Source organism: Carlito syrichta, unplaced genomic scaffold (assembly GCF_000164805.1).
Source record: "Carlito syrichta isolate Samal-C Ts95f unplaced genomic scaffold, Tarsius_syrichta-2.0.1 Scaffold137642, whole genome shotgun sequence".
Classification (NCBI taxonomy): domain Eukaryota; kingdom Metazoa; phylum Chordata; class Mammalia; order Primates; family Tarsiidae; genus Carlito; species Carlito syrichta.
The window spans coordinates 68,378-87,265 of record NW_007081738.1 but is presented as its reverse complement, the minus strand read 5'-3'; the positions used below and the strand labels follow the sequence as shown (position 1 = coordinate 87,265).

At 33.1% G+C, this 18,888-nt stretch overlaps 1 protein-coding gene across 1 annotated transcript in view; it reads left to right on the top strand.

The window, feature by feature from the left end:
* Nucleotides 1-18,888, top strand: part of DENND1B (DENN domain containing 1B) — a 129,955-nt gene that overhangs the window by 64,776 nt on the left and 46,291 nt on the right. The gene's annotated exons all lie outside the window — the stretch shown is intronic.

The following is an 18,888-nucleotide window of genomic DNA, read 5'->3' as shown; positions in this document are numbered from 1 at the left end:
TTTCTTGGAGTATCACACTACATCAGGCAATTGGTCTCTCTCTGCGCTTCAAATTCTTGCCCATTTTCCTATTCTAATGCAATATACAGTTATTCAAATATATATATTTGAATACACACACACACACACACACACACACACACACACACACACACACACATATACTTTTTTTTTTTTTTTTTAAGAAAGCAGGACTTATTGAGAGGACAGAAAAGCTCCCAGAGTGGAAGGGGACCTGAAGGGATAGCCACATTCAAACATATATTTTACAGTGTACGGCTTTGCATATGCTGTGCCATACCACCAGTGTTTATATACTTCCTGTCATGTTTCCGAACCTACTTAAATGTCAACCCTTGTGCCAATCATTGTCCTTTCTGTTGCCTTACAGCTTTATTCATTCTTCTGAGTTAAGCATTTATCCCATGTTATTGTAATTTATCTTTTTTCTGTTTTCACCTGTCTAAAGCCTTCCCTGTTTATCCTTCCCCCTTACTAAGTCTGCACTCTTTTCTTTGTGCCAGTATTACTTTGATCATGTTTTATTTGTTCATCTACTCTAACAATTGCATATTATTTGTTTTGTATCAGGTACAGCTACTTCAAGCATTTGAGATTCAGAACTATATAACCTTCTGTTGTGAAGTTGATATTTCTAGTGATGGTAATGGCTTAACAAACAAATAAACAACTAAGAAAAATTATTAGTAAGCAGAGAGTTCAAAGGGTATGAGATATTGACTGGATAGCCAATTTAGTTTGGGTGACAAGAAAAGACATTACTGAAAAGGTGATATTTAAGCTAAGTCTAAAGAAGGAATCAGTTTTGAGATATGAAAAAGAAAGTAGCATTATTATAGGAAGAGGAAATTGCTGTTGCAAAGACCCCAAGGAAGGAAAGAACTTGGCATTGTCTAAGATCAGAGTAAACCAAGTGTGGACAAGAGGGAGAGTTGTATTAGATGAGCTTAGAAGGGACAAAGCGGGCAGGTCATACAGAGCTTTGAAGGCATAAGTTTCTATTTTATTCTAAATGGAGCACTGTGCTCTTGGGAAGTTTTTACTGGGGCATGACTGGATCTGATTTATATTTTATAGAGATTGTCAGATTACTCTGTGAAAATTGTATTAGAGTGAAGGCGATAGCAAAAGTCCAGTTATGAGGCTATTGCAGTTGTCCTGGAAAGAAGTGATGATGTTAGTAGAAAGATGGAGTGAAGCAGAACAGACCGTCTGGTTATGCTTGGAAGGTAGAATTGTCCACTCTTACTAGTGGGTAGACAGGGTAGAGAGAAATATGAAAGCAAAGGTAATGCCTATATGTGTATTTTTATATTGATAATTCTAATAATTCTCTTATTCATTTACATATCAATTTTCTCAATACATTATGAGCTTTTCTAGGACTGGAAACATATATGATTTCATTCTATATCTAGTTCTTTCTTAGGGTCTTTCCAATGCTAAAAAAATAGTAAAATTTCTCTTTAACATGTTTTTTTATTATTACATATCAAAAGTGATTTTTAATACTAAAATATTTACTTACTATAATGATAACAACCATAAATGATAATAAACAAGCACTCTGAGATTAAGGAGATAGATTTGTTTCATTAGTGTAAACTTCATTATGATCAAGGGAGCATACTAGGATAATAGAGTACATTTACTGAATAGTATAAAAATAATAATATTGGGGTAAAAATCTTGGGACCGTCCACCTTTAATGAAATCACTATTCCATTTTGTAAACTGGCCATCAGTTCTATCAAATTTTCACTGACTTTTGTGGTTATAAATGGAAAAATATAGCCTAGCTAATTTTACTTAAATAATTTCTTTCCTGTTAAGAACTAGGGAATTGGATTAAAATTTATTTCAAAAGTCTCTGGTGGACCTTGGACAACTCTATTGTTATTATAAGCAGACACCTGAAAATTTATGATTTGATAAATCCTGTGTAGTTTTTGACATGGTGGTGATTCTCAACTAATCTTCAGTAGTTCTTTGAAGATATACTCTCATGTGGTATAAGGAAAATTTAGTGACCATGGTATAACTTAATTTTTTTTGACAAAATTATATGTATTTGTAGTATACAACATGCTGTTTTGATATTAGAATTTGATTGTAGAGTGGCTATGTCAAGTTAGTTAACATCAATGTTGATTGTGGAATGACTAAATCAAGCTAATTAACATATCAGTTACCTCATATACTTTTTTGTGGTGAGAACATTTAAAATCTACTCTCTTGGCAGTTTTCAAGTGTAGTCACCATTAACTATAGTCACCATGTTATACAATAGATTTTCTGTCTAACTAAATTTTGTCCGAGCCCCTGCTAACCACCATTCTAGCCTCTGCTTCTCTGAGTTTGACTTGTTTGGATTCCATGCAGTATTGTGTGTGTGTGTGTGTGTGTGTGTGTGTGTGTGTGTGTGTGTGTGTGTGTGTGTATGTGTGTGTGAGAGAGAGAGAGAGAGACTGATTTTACTTAAATAATGTGCTCTAGATTCATTCAGGTTGTGACAAATGACAGGGTTTCCTTCTTTTTTAAAGACTGAATAATGTTCCACTATGTATATATGCTCCACATTTTCTTTATGGGTTCATCCATTGATGGACACATAGGTTGACTTCATATATTAACTATTGTGAATAATGCTGCAATGAACATGGAGTGCAGATATCTCTTCAACATATTGATTTAATTGCCTTTGGATATATACCTAGAAGTGAAATTGCTGGATCATATGGTAGTTCTATTTTCAGTTTTTTTTTTTTTTAAGACATCTCTGTGCTGTTTTTCATAATGGTGATAATTTACATTCCCATCAGTAGTGTACAGGGATTCTCTTTATTCCACATCCTGGCCAAAACTTATCTCATGTCTTTTTGATAATAAAAACCCTAGCGGGTGTGAGGTGATATCTTACTGTGGTTTTGATTTGCATTTCTCTCATGATTAGTAATGTTGAGCATTTTTTCATATATCTGTTGGCCGTTTCTGTATTTTCTGTTGATAAATGTTTTTTCAGGTACTTTACCCATTTTAATTTTTATTTATCTATTTATTTATTTTTTTGAGTTGGAGTCTCACTCTGTTGCCCAGGTACGCTAATGGTCACCCCAGCTTTGACCTGCTGGGCTTTGGCAATTCTGCCTCAGCCTTTTCCAGGTAGCCAGAACTACAGGTGCATGCTACCACACCTGGCTAATTTTTTATTTATTGTAGAGACGAGGTCTGACCAAGTTGCCTGGGCTGGTCTCAAACCCAAAGGCTCAGGCAATCCACTCGCCTTAGCCTCCCAAATGCTGGGATTACAGGCTGAGCCACCAAGTCCTGCCTACTTTACCCATTTTTAAATTGGGTTATTTGTTTTCTTGCATTTAAGTTGTTTGAAATCTTTATGTATTTTGGGTACTGGCCTCTTATGAGATGTATGATTCACAAATATTTTTCCCATTGCAGTGATTCTCTTTTTACTTTGTTGTTTCTTTTTCTGTGCAGAAGCTTTTTAGTTTGATGTAATTCCATTTATGTATTTTTTACTTTTGCTGCCTGTATTTTTTGAGCTATGATACAGAAAATCATTGCTCAGACCAATATCAAGATGTTTTTTCCGTGTTTCCTTTTTGAAAACTACTTTAATCCATTTTGAGTTTATTTGTGTATATAACTGACATAAAGGTCCACTTTTATTCTTCTGTATGTGGATATTCTTCTCCATTGTTTTGTTCTTGGCACATTTGCTGAAGAACAGTTAATGGTAAATATGTGGATTTATTTCTGGACTTTCTAGTCTGTCCCATTTGTCCATATATTTGTTTTTGTACCAGTGTCATGCTGTTTTGGTTACTATAGCTTTGTAGTAAAGTTTGAGATCAAATATATGTGATGCCTCCAGCTTTGTTCATTTTGCTCAAGTTTGCTTAGTGTTTGGAGGATCTTTTGTGGTTCTGTGTGAATTTTAGGATTTTATTTTTGTGAAAAATATCATTAGTATTTGGGAGGGGTTGCATTGAAACTGTAGATCACTGAGTAGTTATGGATATTTTAACAGTGTTAGTTTTTTCAATCCATGAACATGAGATATATTTCCATTTATTTTTGTCTTAAATTTGTTTCTTAAGTGTTTCATAGCTTCTAGCACATAGATTGTTCACCTCTTTGATTAAATTTTCTCCTAAATATTTTATTTTTCGATACTATTGTAAGTGGGGTTGTTTTCTCAATTTCTTTTTTGGGATAGTTAGTAGTAGTATAGAAATGCTACTAATCTTTTGTTTGTTAATTTTGTATACTGCAGCTTTACTGATTTCATGAAAGGGTTCTAACAGTTTTTTGGTCAAGTCTTTAGGGTTTTCCACATAAAAGATCATGCCATCAGCAAACAGAGGCAGTTTTACTTCTTCTTTCTCCTATTTGGATGCCATTTATTTCTGTTTCTTGCCTAATTTCTCTAACATGGACTTTTAGTTCTATGTTGAAGAAAATTGGTAGGAGTGAGCATTCCTGTCTTGTTCCTGATCTTAGGGGAAAAGTTTTCAGCTTTTACCACTGAATATGATATTAGTGGTAGATTTCTCATCTATATTCATTATTGTGGTGAGGAGAGGAATATTACTTTTCTACCTAGTTTGTTAAGAGTTTTCACCATGAAAGAATGCTGAATTTTGTCAAATGCCTTTCTGCGTCTATTGATATGGTTTTTGTCCTTCATCCTGTTAATATAGAGTATCACATTTGTTGATTTGCATATGCTGAACCATCCTTGCATCCTAGGGATAGATTTTACTTGATCATGATGAATGATCTTTGTAATATGCTATTGAATTCAGTTTATTAGTATTTTGCTGAGGATTTTTGCATCTGTATTCATCAGAAATACCAGATGTAATTTTCTTTTTTTGTACTATCTTGGTTTGGCTTTGGTGTCAGGGTATTGCAGCCTCTCTTCAGTTTTTTGGAAGAATTTAAGAAGGATTGGTATTTGTAAATGTGTTAGAATTTAACTAGAAGCTATTATTAGGTCCTGGGTTTTTATTTGATGAGACATTTTTGATTACTGATTCAATCCCTTATTTATTATCAGTCTGGTGTTTTTGTTAATTTATAATTGAGTTTTGATAGGTTGTATGTTTCTGGGAATTTACTTCTAGGTTATTCAATTTATTGGTATATAAGTGTTCAAAGTAGACTCTTACGATCCTTGGTATTTTTGTAATATCAGTTGTAATGTTTCCTCTTTCATTTTAAATTTTATTTATATGAAGCATCTCTATTTTTTTCAGCTATATCAGCTAAAGCTTTGTCAATTGTGTTTATCTTTTCAACAATCCAATGATTTTTTGTTTTAATCTTTTCTATTGTTTTTCTAGTCTCCATTTTATTTCTTCTCTGATCTTTATTACTTCCATCTTTCTCCTAACTTTGGGCTTAGTTTGTTCTTCCCTTTTGGTTCCTTGAGGTGTAACATTAGGTTGTTTATTTAAGATTTTTAAATATTTTAATGTAAGGCATTTATTACATCTCTTAGAACTGCTTTTGTTATATTCCACACACTTGGTATGTTGTTTTGTTTGTCTCGAGATTTTAAAAAAATTTCCCTTTTGATTTCTTCTTTGACCCTTTAGTTGTTCAGGAGTGTGTTGTTTAATTTGCATGTATTTTGTGAATTTTCTAATTTTCCTCCTTTTACTAATTTCTGGTTTTATACCAGTGTGGTTATAAAAGTTACACGATATGATTTCAGTCTTCTTAAATTTTTTAAACTTTGTTTTGTGGCTTAACATATGTTATATTCTATAGAATATTCTGTGTATGCTTGATGAGAATGTGTAGGCTGTTGCTTTTGAATAGAATGTTCAGTATATGTCTGTTAGGTTCATTTGATCTACTGTGTAGTTCAAGTCTGATGTTTGTTAATTTTCTGCCTAGATGATCTATTCACTGTTGAAAGTGAAATATTGAAATCCCCTACTATTATTGTGTTGCCGTCTATCACTTCCTTCATCTCTATTAATAAGTGCTCCAAAGTTGGATGCATATGTATTTACCATTGTTATATCAGTTTATAAATTACATCCTTTATCATTTCATAGTGACCTTATTTTTGTCTTTTTACAGTTTTTGACTTAAAGTGTATTTTGTCTGATATAAGTAAAAGAAAGTACTTTTCCTGTTTGCATGGAATATTTTTTTTAATGCCTTCACTTTCAAGTCTGTGTGTTTCCTTAAAGTTGAAGTGAATTTATTATAGACAGCATTGTATTTTTAATCAATTCAGTCATTCTGTGTCTTTTGATTGGATAATTTAATCCATTTACATTCAAGGCAGTTATTCATAGTTGTTGGGAGCCAACATCTATAGCTACATGACTGAGGCCCATAAAGGCCCATCTGAAAGATCGCCTCTGACAAGCAATAGCTATAATATTGGTGTGTGAATAGTGACCAGTGTGCATACATGGCAACAAAACTTGGTTTCTTCTCCCCGTCTTGACTCTCCAGTGGGGGTCCAACCCCCCCCATAGGTTGGAGCGGGACTCCGACACATAGTATTAATTGTTTTCTGGTTATTTTGTAGATCCTTTTTTTCCTCTCTTGCCGTCTTCCTTTCTGATTTGATTTTTGTGGTGGTATGCTTTGATTGTTTTCTGTTTATTATTTTTTTTCCCTACAAGTGTCTGACAAGGTGCCACATCAAATATTAATAACTAGGTTAACGTCTTGTAATATTTGGCAAAATAGGGTGGTGTTTAGAGAGCAAGCTGATTTGGATCTGTAAAAATAACTTTCTGAATTATGCAGTACCTTATTTCATAATATATATTTCAAAATACATTGGATAATAATTCCAAAATCCTAAGCTAGGAATTTATTTATCTATCATATAATCTAACATTGCAGATGATAATATGGTGATATGTTTATTTTTCTGATGAGCATTTATTTGGGACCTAATATTTGAATGTTCTCTTACTATATATGATATTCGTGTTTTCATATTTATCATAGATCTTAAAAGTGTCAATGTATTTTCCCAAGATACTTATTAATTATAAACAGAAAAATTGTAAGTTTATGATGGAGGGATCATTTGAACCAAATGATCAAGGTTAACATCTCAGTTAGTAAGGTGAATTTGCATCATGTACCCCCTGATGATATGCACTGAGAGTGGCATAATCAATCACTCCTGTGGTATTCTTGCCCAAAATACATAAACTAGGTGTGATAATGAGAAAATCTCAGACAAGCCCAATTGAGAAACTTTATACAATATGTTTGAACAGTACTTTCCACAAGTGTCAAGGTCATGAAAGACAATGAAAGACTGATTAATGATGAACTACAGATGGAAAAGTCTAAATTAAACTCTGGTGTAGAAAAAAGGCAGTAGAAAAACTGGTATAATCTGAATATGGTCTGTAGAGTATTTTATAGTATTGTGCCTATGTTAATTTTGTGCTTTTGATCAATGTTCCATAATTATGTAAGATGTTTTCATTAGGTAAAGTTATGTGGTAATTTTCTGTTATATTTTTTAAACTTTTCTGTAAATCTAAAGTTATTTCAAAGTAAAAAGTTAAGGTAAATTACAAAAAAAAAATAAACAATTCACATTTAGAGTATTTTAATATTTTCTTATTAGAGTCTCTTTCATATTACCATTTTGTCCTTTGAACCATGGCTTCTTTTGAAGAAATAGGTTTTGTTTCTACACATGTAATACACAGGAAAATAATCCTTGCTCTATTCTTTTTAAATAGCTCTCTCGTATACTTATTTATTGGAATATTTACTCCTGCTACTTTTTATAATGCTCTTGTTTCTTTTTATATGTGATATAACTTTAACTCTTTTCTTGGTGGTTTTCTAGCAGTTTCTTCAGTTTCCTTTACAGTTAGACTTGCCTTCTATCTATTTCTTAAATATTGCTGTCCTCTGGGCCTACTTGTCAACTTTTCTAACTCATATGATCTTACTGGACTTCTTGTGTAAGACCATAACAGCATAAATTACCTACAAATAATGAATCCCAAATTCATTTTTAGACCAGATCTACATAAATGTGAATGTATGTGTGTGTGTGTGTCTGTGTATGGTATTTTACATGTACATTCACCAATATCCGTATAGTTATCCAAAGCTATACACACATATTAGGCCCTTCTGTCTTCCCTCCTTTGGAAACTAGTGCTACCCTGTTATCTAGACCAAAAAAATTAGTAGTCACCTTTTCTTATACCATTACTGCCTATCTTTCTTGCTTCCAATTTCCAGTTGCTTTTCTATGATTCTCATTTCTAAATATTAGATTTATTTAGCTTATTCTTTCCAATTTCAGTATCAGTGACTTATATTGGATAACTGGTTTTATGTTCTTTTGTTTAGTCCCTTTTTCAAGCCATCCTCCATTCTGCTTTGAGAGAGTTCTTACTGAAAATCAAATCTTACATCATATTTAATTTAAAGTTCAAACCCTCATTCTGGCACACAAAATCCTTTATTTTCTGGCCTTTCTCTCTCTAATAATTCTCCAAATACTCTTGTTTCAACCTTTCTGTATCACTTCCTATTAGTTCTCTGAAAATGATTTTATGTCTTTATGCTTCTGAATTGTAAGCATTGTAATAGATGCTTAATAGATATTGAGTGAATGAAAGACAGTAAATTGTGAATAAATAAAAATGACATTTATTACAATCACCAATCTATATAATTTTTACAATGGTAATGACAGATATTTTTATAATTATGCTAATAAGCCATTCATCTAAAAAAGTAACATTTATTGAATACTATTTATACTAGGTATTGTTTGAATACTTATGTAGTCTATTTTAATCTTCAGAATAACCATATCGGTATCTACTTTATTATTGCCACTTGTAGAGTGTAAATCCAAATGACAGAGAAGTTAGTTAAATAACTTGCTGAAATCTTACACAGTGGATAATATACATACAGTAGAGTCAGCATTTATGTCCGGGAAACCATGAAGATTCACTGGCCCTCTTGGGAAAAATGAGTGAAACAATTAATGTGTGGTTATACTTTTTGTTTTCTCTACTTTGAATATACTCACTTCATCTTATACTTGATTACTCAGTCATTCTAAGACTCGGCTAAGCTATCTTTTCTACAGGTTCTTCACCTCCCATACTTCTATAAATTCACCTTCTTTTAACACCATAGTATTTGTTTGACTTCTTCCTGGATTGTACACTCTGTAACAACAGGGATTATGTTTTAAGTCTTTTTGTCTCCTAATATCTAATAGGAGACAAAATGTGCATAATAGGCATTTAATATTGTTAAATAAATCAAATAAAAGCTGCTGACTTATAAAGAATATATATGAAAATGGTTGGACAATTTTGGTAAATGAAGAGTTTATGAAAGTAAATATAATACAACTCATTTAGGAGTAATACAAGAATTATAAAAGTCAAATGTTACTGTGTTTTACATTGAATGTTATCTACAATTTGAAACTTGGAGTCACATAATGGTGTAGTGTGTAGAAGTAGAAATGTGCATATTCTTGGGTCTCACCTCAAAACTGCTAATTCAGGATGCCTGGATTAAAGCCCAGGAATATACACTATTAATGAAATACCATAAAAAATGAGAGCACTCAAAATTAAAAGCACTCATAAGTATTTTTTACTTATTCTCTAATTCAACAATATAATTTCAGTACAGGCATACCTCAGAGATATTGTGGGTTCTATTCCAGGCCACCACAATAAAATGAATACCACAATAAAGCGCATAACACAATTTATTTTGGCTTCCCAGTTCATACACAAGTTATGTGTCTACTATATTGTAGTCTAGTAAGTGTGACATAAATAGCATTATGTCTAAAAATGTGCATACCTTAATTAAAAATATTTAGTTGCTAAAAAATGTTAACATTCTTCTTAGCCGTCAGCAAGTCATAATCTTTTTGCTGGATTGATGGCTGCTGACTGATCAGAGTGGTAGTGGTTGAAGACTGGGATGGCTGTGTCAATTTCTTAAAATAAGAAAACACTGAAGTTTGCCACATAGATTGACTCTGAAGCATTTAATGTTATTTGATAGCATTTTACTGACAGTAGAATTTCTTTCAAAATTAGAGTCACGCCTCTCAAACCCTGCTTCTGCTTTATGAGCTAAATTCATGTAATATTCTAAATTCTTTGCTGTCATTTCAACAGTGTTCACTACGTTTTCACCAGGAATTTATTCCATTTCAGTAAGCTATTTTTTTTGCTCACCCATAAGAAGGAACTCCTCACTTGTTCAAGTTTTATTGTGAGATTGTAGTGATTCAGTCCAATCTTCAGGCACCACTTCTAATTCTAGTTCTGTTGTTGTTTCTTGCTTTGTTCCATTTATAGGGTACAGGTAGAATAGATTCAGCATAATTCATATAGGTCCCAAGTATGGTATGGTAAGTAGGTATTGGCTTCAACTTAAAGTCATCAGCTGCATTAGCGCCTAACAAGAGAGTCAACCTGTCCTTTGAAGCTTTGAAAGCAGACATTGACTTCTCTCTAACTATGAAAGTAGTAGATGAAATCTTCGTCCGATATTAGGCTGTTTTGTCTACATGTACATTTGTTGTTTAGTGTAACTATCTTCATCAATGATCTTAGCTAGATCTTCTGAATAATTTGCTGCAGCTTCTACATCAGCACTTGCTGGTGCTTCACCTTATTCTTTTATGTTATGGAGACAGCTTCTTTTCTTAAACCTCATGAACCAACCAACCGCCGCTGGCTTCAGATTTTTCATCTGCTGCTTCCTCACCTCTCTCAGCCTTCATAGAATTGAAGACAGTTAGGGACTTGCTCTGGGTTAGTCTTTGGCTTAAGGGAATGTCGTAGCTGGTTTGGTCTTCTGTACAGACCAGTAAAGCTTTTTCTTTTCACAAGAGGCTGTTTTGCTTTCTCATCATTCATGTGTGCCCTGGAGTAGCACTTTAATTTCCTCAGTAACTTTTTTTTCTTTTTACATTTAGACCTTAGCTTACTGTCTTGTGTAAGAGACCTAGCTTTCAAGCCTATCTTGGCTTTCAGTATGTCTTCTTCATTAAGGTTAATCATTTCAGACTTTTGACTTAAAGTAAGAGCATGTGACTCTTGCTTTCCCTTGAACACTTATAGGCCATTGTAGGGTTATTAATTGGCCTGATTTCAATAGTGTTGTGTCTCAGGGAATAGGGAGTTGTGAGGAGATGAAAAGAGATGGGGAAATGGCTAGTAAGTGGAGCAGTGAAAACATACAGAACATTTATCAATTAAGTTTGCTGTTTTATATTGATGCAGTTTGTGGTGCCCTAAAAAAGTTACAATAGTAACATTGATCGATGATCACAGGTCACCAACAAATATAATAATAAGAAAAAGTTTGAAATATTGCAAGAGTTACAAAATGCGACACAGGGACACAAAATGAGTAGATACTTTTTGAGAAATGGCATTGATGAGCTTGCTAGGTAGAGGATTACCACAGATCTTTAATTTGTAAAAAACACAGTATCTGTAAAGTGTATTAAAGCTAAGTAGAGTAAAATGAGGTATGCCTGTATCTATTATATAACAGACAGTGTTCTGGTGGGATATATCAGTCAACAAAGCAGAATTTCTGATTTTGTGAAGCTTTTATTTCTAATAATAAATTGGAATTTAATAAATTAAGTAGATGTTCAAGGTGATAAGTACTATGGAAAGGAAAATAGAACAGGATAAGGGGCATGGTGATTACTAGAAGTAAGGGTGGAGAGTGGGATTGCAATTAAAAATAATATAGCCAATATATATTTTAAAAGAGAAAAAGAAGATTTAGAAGACTATTACTGTAATCTAGGTGAGAAATTGTTGACAGTTTGGAACTGTTGACAAAAGATTTAATGAGATATAGTCAGATTATATAGATCATTTAAAAAGCAATGCCAATGGATATTCTAAACGATTTAAATGAAATGTGAGGGAAACCAGAGTCATAAATGATTCTATGGTATCTCATCTGAGAAACTGGAAGGATGTACTTGTCATTTAATTGAGATAGGCAAGATTGTAGACAGAAGAAAATGTTAGCAAGAAATACAAGGGTTCAGACACTTTAAGTCAAGATGTCTTTGAATATCCAAGTAGGATATTGATTAGGCAAGTGGATAAAGGAAGTAGATATAAATTTGGGAGTCATCAGCATACAGATAGTATTTAAAGTCATTAGACTGGAGACCAGGTAAGATTACTGAAGGAATGAGTATACACAGAAATACAAGAGTAGCAAAGTAGACCAAGAAAGAATTGGTGACCAGTGAGGAAGAACAGACACCAGGAGAGTACTTTATTTTAGCAGCCAGCAAGAATACCAAAGAGAGGGGGATAAACACTATTAAATGCTCATAATGGATTAATTAAAATAAGGACCTGGAATTGACCATTGAGTTTAGTACCATTGTGATATGATGACTTTAGCAAGACCAGTTTTGCTGAAGTGGTGACATAGAAAATTATGATTGAAGCATGGGAGGAGAGGACATAGAGATGAGTTTTGCTGTAGAGTGAGACAGAAATGGACATAACTGAAGAAGTAAATGGGTTCAAGAGACAAAGTAACATATTTTCAGGCTGTTGGGAAGATCTAGTAGACAAAGAAAACTGTATTCAGGATAGAGGAAGAAAATTGTTACAGAAGTTAGTCTCTGTGAGAAGCACAATTTATCCATGACAGGAGAAAGGGCAGAGTCTGTGAACACAGATGGAGGGAGAAGGTAAATATGATACTTAAAACTTGTAGAATTTGTCTTTTAATAGCTTCAATTTTCTTTTTCATTTATTTTCTTTTTATGAGTGAAATTAGGAAGCAATGTCATCAACAGAAGGAGAATGGGGGATGTAAATGTGCATTAAAGGAGAGAGAAGATAGGAAAGTGATGAAATCAATGGGGAGAGTGAAGGAACTAGAAAAAAAAATATTGTTTGGCATCCAAATTCTGTTTGAGGTTTGAAGATTATGACTTTAGCGTGAAAAATAGTCATTATGTTTGGCTAGATTTTCTCTTGACACTTACAGCCTCCTACAGGCCTACTGAATACATTCCTGTACCTGCTTCAATGCAGTTATTACTCTAGCTGTTCCCTCTGCCTAGTACTCCCTTCTTCTATTAAACCTCCTTTCTACTTTCATATCTTGGCTCAAATGTTACCTTTAAGAGACCTACCCTGATTACACTATGTAAAGTGGAACGTTCTTTAGCCCACACTCCCTAACTTTTCTTATGAAAGTCTATTTTATTCTGTAACACTCATCACCTTGTAACATACTACATAATTTATTATGTTTCTTATTTTATGCTATAACTTCCTTCCCTATCCCCACTAGATATTTAAGCATCACAAGAGTTTGGATTTTTGCCTGTTTCATTTATTCCTAGGTTTGGGACATCTTAGAAAAGTGCCTGGAATATATTTTATTATTTATTAAATGATCTAATTAGTTGATTCTTAGTCTAGTGATCATGTAGTTCAACAGACTCAAATCTTTAGCAAATTATTTAATGTCTATTAGCTAACATATCTTTGAATAGTGTTATTGTCCCATTACTGTTATTTTAAATTGTTAGTGCTAATAATACATCGCACTGAATGGGTCCTTTATACTCTTCCAAGTGTTTTCCTGTTCAGTGTACCACGGCAATCTGATTTAGCGTACTGGAGCCGTATAGGTGTTTGGTTACCTAAGCTTTGAAATGGCATAGGAATAACAGTTTATTTTTATTATGTCACATACTTAATTTTCTTAGTTTGAGCTCTATACTGACCTACCTTATTCCCATTTGTCATAAGCAGTTTGTGTTTATATATAGCTACTAACTGAATGCCTTGCATTTAACAGGTGTCTGTAAATATCTGTTGATTTAATTTATTGTTCCCCTCAGTATAGTTTTCACTAACCTGTCATGGTTTACAAGCATTTATAAGAAGAAATATTTAAATTAGACTACTTACTAAAATTTTAGCTGAGAGCATTATAGAAAGGCAAAAAGATTTATAAGAAATTTATATATTTTAAAAGAATTTTTTTACTTTATTTGTATTTTTAAAAAATTGCTGATTGATTTTAAAACTGTATTTTTCTTTTTTCTCTTAAGACTTTAATTTTATTAGATTAGTTATCTTTGTGCCTAAGAAGGGTTTATAACGTAGATAAGTTTTTGAGGTATGGTTATTTTTCTTCCAGGCTGAAAAAGGAATGTGTGTGTGTAGATTTGTGTATTGTGTTGCTTCACTGCCTTCAGAAACAAGACTGCCATGTAAGCCCAAAAAACGGCACTCTATCTTCCTACTTTCCCAGCTTGGCAAAGAATTGCACCACTAACCCATCTCCCATCATAATCTTTTAAATAAGCTTTTTAAAAAATCAAATGTTTTTAAAAAATGATATCAAAATCCTGAAATTCACTGTCATCTTCAGAGTTTTGATGGATTGGTTGCAATTAAGTACTTATATAACATGTTTCAAGGCTCTAAGGACTTTAGAACACTGATAATACTATATCTTGTTCCAGAAGTTTTAGATTAAATACTGGAAATGCACTGACCAGTGAATAATTAAAGAATTGTGAAAAATGCATTCCTACCAGTTTACTGGCCAGTATATTCAAATTTAGTCTGAATCTAATCAGAACATTTTTTTTGAAGAAGCCTGCCACAGTGTATTTTTATATTGTATTATTTTTGAGATATTCATATCATATTTAATTGTATTTTAAAAGTCAATATAAATGGTGATTGTCCATTTTCATGTAACAGTATTGCTTACTGAAGTATGTTTAAAGTAGCAGATAATTTCCTTAAATTGACTCAAACTCCTACTAAAATGACTCAAATCTTCTGTTTGAAGATAAAAACACTTGGAAAAACCTTAATGTTTTCACCATTGAAAGAAGGAGCTAGGAGCAATTTTGTTGCTTGAAAACATCCTGTAACCTATCACACTACTTTAAGATCATGTCGTAAGAATTAATAAGATTAGTTTTCACAATTGTTGATTTAGAGAGAATAATGTTATTGATCTTGAGGATTTATATAATACTTATTTAAATTGATTGCATCTATTTATAATTTATAATAAGTTATGGAATCCATACTATGGAATTACATTCATGAATTTTTGTAAGATTTTCAATTATGTCATTTTTGTTTTCGTGGGATTAATTAGTGTTTTAGCTCTAGACTTTAATTTTTTCATTTGGAATAAAAAATAAAAATTTATAGAAAAGCATCATCTTAAAGAAAATTCTTAAATTCTCTTAAAAATCAACTTGCAATCTAATTTTATGTCATATCGTATCAATTTTATTGTTAACAGTGTTATTTGTCATTACTTGTAATAACAAACTCATTTCTCCAAAACTTATGTCTTCCAATTACCTAAAGGTATGTGTTTACTAAATGTTATAGGAACTATTAATGAAGCAACATGTGATGGTACATTTTAGAGGCATAACTCTTGCAACAGAGTTGATGTGTTTTTTTAGTTCAAAATTATGTATCTATATCAATATCTTAGAATATCCTTACCTCTTTTACTTTGAAATGCTTCAGAGTTATTAGAGCAGTATCACTATGAACCAACTTTACTTGGGGAAAAAAAAAAAAGCCATTACTGAACAAAAATAGAAAAAGGTATTTGGAGCATTTTTATTCATTATACAATTTTTATTCATTATACAATTTTCAGTTTATGTCTGGGTGTCTGTGTTTATATATATGTATATGTAATATGTGTGTGCATGTGCACAAAATCAATCTTTTGTTTAAAGAGCATTTTTATTTAGTGTGTACATTAGTAAGTATCTGATTAACAGTGATCACACGTGTGATTTTACTACGTTATTAATTTCTGTTGGCTCAAATCAGTAGTTTAGTAACACAAAGTAGTTATTAATGCTAAAAAATGCACAATCGGTAAATAGTTTTGAGATTTATCTCTTTTTAGACTTGAACTATTCCATTTCTAAAATGGGTGGATTATTTCCAGTAAACACAAAAATGAAAACCTTTTAGAAAGACTTGTAGTCCTAATCTTTAGAGCAAATTAAGTCCTTTAAAAGGATGTCTTATTTTGTTCTACTTGTCAGTAATGTATTACTTTCAATTTATCTTTTTACTTTCACTCTAAAAAAAATCATACTTAGCCTATCAAATTGGATCACTTTAATTTGATTTATAATGCTATGTTAAAAATATGTTAAAATGTGTGTCAAATTTTATATGCATTTTAAACTTTATTTTAAAATTACCATTATTATATATAGCAAAGACATTATGCAACATTATAAGTTGCTCGCTTCAACCTCAAGATAGAATGAAGAATGAAATGCATTACAATTACTTAAAGACGAATAAAATATATGGCCTTTAATCTTGTTTTAGTATATTTAAATCTTTCAGAAATATTTATTTAGTTCAAACTGTATATCAGACATTTTGCTAGGTATTGAAGATACATAAACAAGAAAGTAATCCTTCAGGAAACTCGCCAATGGATAGAGATAGAAGAGGTGGAGGGGGGGTGCCAGCAGTGGACTTTATTATTTAGCATTTATTCAGTGTCTATAATGTAGGCAATTCATAGTATTTTAATTAGCTCTTACAAATACCCATAATGTATTTATTATTATTCCCATTTTGCAGAGGGGGAAATGGACTCTGAAATAAGTTGCTCAGGATCATAAAGCCAATAAGTGACTGAGTTGTGATGTAGGCCTTTTATACTCTACACTCCACATTTGTACTACAGGAAACCTTTTGCATGCCAAGCATAATGAGTATATAAAAATGGGTAATGTATGGTCCCTGTCCTCAAAAAGTTCTAAGTTTAGTGAGAGCAACTAATACTCTAAAAGAAGCAAGACTTTTATCTTTTTAGGCTGTGTTTATTTAAACTCATCTTACCACATTTTTTGGTTAAAAACATTCTAATAGCCGGGCTCGGTGGCTCAGCCTGTAATCCCGCGCCTTTGGGAGACTGAGGTGAGTGGATTGCCTGAGCCCGCGAGTTCGAGACCCGCCTGGGCAGCGAGACCTCATCTCTACAATAAATCAAAAAATCAGCTGGGCGTGATAGTGCATGCCTGTAATTCTGGCTACTCGGAAGGCTGAGGCTAAAGGATCGCTGGAGCCCAGCAGGCGAGGCTGCGGTGGCCGGGAGCGGCCACTACACTCCAGTCTGGGTGACCGAGTGAGACTCCAACTCAAAAAAACAAAACAAAGCAAAAACATTCTAATAAATAATGAAAAGGTAGCTAAACCACATTTTGAACAGAAGCCTGTGGATCCATTTTCCATTCTTTCTTAGTTTTAGTCTGTAAGAGATTTTTTTCTCAAATTTTATAGTATAACTGATGTAACTTACTGTGTTAATTGTCTTAAATTGCTGCCTGAGGAATATTGTATTGCTCTGTACAACTCCTCTCAATTAGTTTGTCCATGAAGTATTCAAATAGAAAACCATATTTTTTTAAACAGTCAAATTACTTTATTTGAATTCAGGTAAAATATAAATTTCTAGGACAAAACAACTTACAGTCAGGATTAATTAATTTCAGGATGAAAATGAGCATTTTGTGTTCATCTTCATTCAAATCTGCCCTGTACATCTTTCCTGTGTTTATCCCCTACCTGCTGTGCAAGTGAGCCTGAAAGTTACTTCACCTTCGTTATGAACAGAGTCACCGCAACACATCAAATTCCTGATGCCCCAAATCAACAAAATAAAAAGTAACCTAGTGCCAGTAATATGTATGTATATAAAATATATAATTATTTTCACCTATGGTTGGTCATATAAAAATACCCAGAGAAGGCAGGCAAGGTGACTCATATCTGTAATCCTAGAACTTTGGGAGGCCAAGGGGAGGGAATTGCCTGAGCCCAGGAGTTTGAGACCAGCCTAGGCAACATAGTAAGACCTTGTCTCTACAAGAATTTTTTTAAAAATTAGCCAGTTGTGGTGGCACACGCCTGTCATCTCAGCTACTTAGGCGGCTGAGGCAGAAGGATCGCCTGTGCCCTGAAGGTCAAGGATGCAGTGACTGTGATCATGCCACTGCCCTCTAGTCTGGGCAACAGAGTGAGACCCTGACTCAAAAAAAATATGTAAAAAAATACTTTGAGCTACTTTTCAAATGCAGAATTAATACATGAGATTCTGTTATGCCATGTCTGTTGGAACAGGTAAAGAATGGGGCAGAACAGATGTTCCAGGGTATCTGCATTTTGAAAAAGAACTTAAGGTGCTTTTGATAGCTTGTTTCCCATTCCAACCCTTTGTTTAAAGAGCACTGAAAAATAATGTTTAAAATAACCTTATGCATGTCAAGTCAGTGTGTACTTACCTCGATTGTGAATTAATAATCATAATCCTTATCATTCAGTGAGCACATGCCAGGAACTATGAAAGTCATGTTTATTTTAATGTCAAATGATTAGAATTATCTGGTGCTCTATTATGCTTTAGAACATAATAGTTTAGGCCAGAAGTGTTTTATTTTACAGAATGAAATTATAGTAATCTCAAAAATAGCAATGTCTAACATCTCTTAGATACTTTGTCAAAGACTATGCTTAAGCACATGACCTAAGTTAACCTCATGTAATGTTTGCAGCATTTCTGTGAGGCAGGTACTGGGAAAACTGAGGTATGGCGAAGGAGGACAGCTTCATGGTCAAGTGGTGTGGCAAGGCGGGCAGGACCTCTGGCAAAGCCCTCTGCAGAGACTGCATTGAGCCAGCTGTCCAGGCCTATGATCTTTACCACTGAGCTTTGTTATTTCTCATGAATGGGGTCTGGGCTGTACAAGTGTGA